Here is a 2992-nt window from a genome sequence, read left to right as displayed (position 1 = left end):
TGAGTCTTTGATGACGTTATTATGTCCAATCATACGTTAAACCTGGCACCTTCAAGGTATAAATATGCCTACATTTGCCCAGACAAACACACTGTGGTTTGGAGCAGTTCGACTATCTACTTGCCCGACGCTCCCTGCAGCAGCAAGCGCCAAAGGAAGCCGACCCTCCAGCTGACGCACTGAGAGACGCTGTCTTTTCTGTTGCCGAGAAATCCAGCTCCAGTGTTTCCAGGCTACCCTTGCGGGTTGCTGGGAAATCAAGTCCTGAGAGAGAGATACAAGACCTCCTTCATTCTAAAACCAAGGTACGGAGCTGATTAGACCCTTAGAGAATTCTTGCAATAGATTCTTGGCAAAGAATACTAAACTTAAGCTAAACCTCACTTACTTCTTCCCTTGTACTAGACTTAGGTTAGGTACACCGGGGTAGGTGTATTTTAGAAGCACCAGTTGAGTACTTTTAGTCATTATTTATCACTGTATGTATTTTAGGTATTTTAGGTATTTTATGGCTTAGAAACCATATCATGCTTTTAGAGTATTATTTTATAATACTCTTCGTGCTGTACACATTTTACTTTATAACCAGTATTACGATTGTAGCAGTACATTTCTTATGCATCAGAAAGAAGACTGTTCAATAAATACTTTTTATTGAAAACGCCGGTCTCTCTATTTTCTCAGCACCTCTGGTGAAACAAAGCATGCACGATTGACTGAGTAAAATAGCTATCGATTGTTTCCGCGACTCTAGAGACTGATTTCTTATTCTTGGGAAACAAAGTTGTCATGTTTATGCGGTTGTCAGAAACTAATCCCTTCTTTTGAATTCGAGAACGTTTCTAGTGACCTCTGAGCTAGCTGGCACTCACAATTAAGTTTAATATATTCGGTAGAGACCTAGTCGACCTCAGTTCTACGTCTAAACTACAGGATATATGATTCTAATGCGCAGAACATATTGGGAATATAAGAACTACACTACATCTTGAAGGCGTCGCAGCAAAATATTGTGCGATACCATATCAAAAGTGGCTCTAAGATGAAGTAGAAACAGAGCAGAGGTCAGGGCCTCATCCAAAGTGCCCCGCAGTTGTTCAGTCACAGCCAATAAAGCTGATTCAGTGCTGTGGCCCGGCATGAAACCATTCTTTGCTGGGTCTAAGATGTTGTTGGGCTCTATAGATTTTGTGAGAATGGAATTAATATAGGATTCTGTGATTTTAGTGACAAATGGAATTAAAGAAATCGGGCGAAAGCTTTCGGGTTTAGAGGCATCTAATATGTTGGCTTCTTTAACAAAGGGATGACCTGGGCGTGCTTCCATAACGTGGGAACAACTTTTGGGGTAAAGATTTTTCATTTGCCTTTGATATGACAAATATTTCTCCTTTTAACCTGAAACGTTGTGCAAATACAGCTTTTGAACTAATATCCTAACACAATCTGTATGACTGGTACCTTGGACGCTTCATATCACCCACGACTCTGGGGGAGTTTTCTCCACTCCTCTGGTGGTCTCAGCTCCTTGGACTCACTTAAATGGGTGAATAAACTGAAGGTGACTGTCAACCTTACAGGAAACATAAGTAGGAAAGGTGAGGCTATAAATATAAGGAACAGCTTGTTTGAAGAAATCACCTTATATCCAGATCCCACAGCTGATTATATCTGACACTGAGCTCTTAATATCTATGTCCCCCCAATCCGATACATGTTAAAACCAGAAACTATCTGGATTTCCTTCTGACACAAGTAGCATATTTCGGGTCAATTTCACCTCCCAATGGACGGTATCCTGAACAGGTGCAAAACATGCAAAGTCAGCCTATCGGAATCACAGAGGCAGATGCTCAGGAGGGGGCCACCAGGAGGTTGGTGGTGCCCCAGAAGTACAGAGAGTTCATCCTGACTTTGGGTCATGATATCCCCTTGGCAGCACATTTGGGACAGACAAGGCCATGGAACCGGTTGTTGAACCATTTCTATTGGCCCCTTATGTCTGTAAAGGTAAAGGAGTTTTGCAGCTCCTGTGTCACCTGTCAGGCCAGTGGCAAGGCAGGGGACAAGACAAAGGCTCCCCTAATACCACTGCCAGTGGTTGAGGTTTCTTTTGAAAGTGTGGGGATGGACATTGTTGGTCCCCTGGACCCACCTACTGCATCAGGGAATAGGTATATCTTAGTGGTAGTTGACCATGCTACTAGATACCCTGAAGACATACCTCTTAGAACCATTGATGCTCCTGCAGTGGCTAGAACACTGCTTGGTGTTCTCACCAGAGTAGGTTTTCCAAAAGAGGTGGTGCCAGATAGGGGCACAAACTTCCTGTCCAGCTATCTGACAGCTATGTGGGATGAGTGTGGTGTTAACTACAAGTTCACCACCCCCATCTCCCACAAGCGAATGGTCTTGTTGAGAGATTCAAAAAGATTTATTGTTTCCAATTATTTAAAATCATTACAAAACACAATAGAGAAATGTTCCTTAAAATTTTTCACACACTTTGTAATACGTATGGCATAAGGCATTTCATCTAGTAACTTTTACCCATTATCGTGTACTTAAAATCATAGAGTTCATTTGGAAGGCTTATTTTATACAACATTGAGTTTGGCGAGTCGTTAAGTTTTTTTTTTCCTTCTTTTTTTGACTGGTCGTCTCAAATCAGTCCATTTCTCCTGCTCTTTAATGACATGTTTTCACCCTTGCTGAAATTTATCTATCAAGCGTTGGGTTGGCCGTTTTCAACTTTACTTGTTTCCCCAAGTTCCGCTTGTCATAGGAGAGATTGTACTTTTCTCATGTATTTGACCCCTCTACAAGCCAACATGGGAGACGATCCCTCCAGACATCGAATTACGACTTGCCTACATGTACGAATGTTCAATCTATTAAAAATATCTTTTAAAAGCTGTCTCCTTAAGTCCATAAGAGCTGGGCAAACGCATAGCAGGTGGGGTAGCGTTTCTTTTTGGTAACCACATAGGCG

The sequence above is a fragment of the Lissotriton helveticus genome, chromosome 1_1 (genome assembly GCF_964261635.1).
Source record: "Lissotriton helveticus chromosome 1_1, aLisHel1.1, whole genome shotgun sequence".
NCBI lineage: Eukaryota > Metazoa > Chordata > Amphibia > Caudata > Salamandridae > Lissotriton > Lissotriton helveticus.
This window is presented reverse-complemented; position numbering follows the sequence as displayed.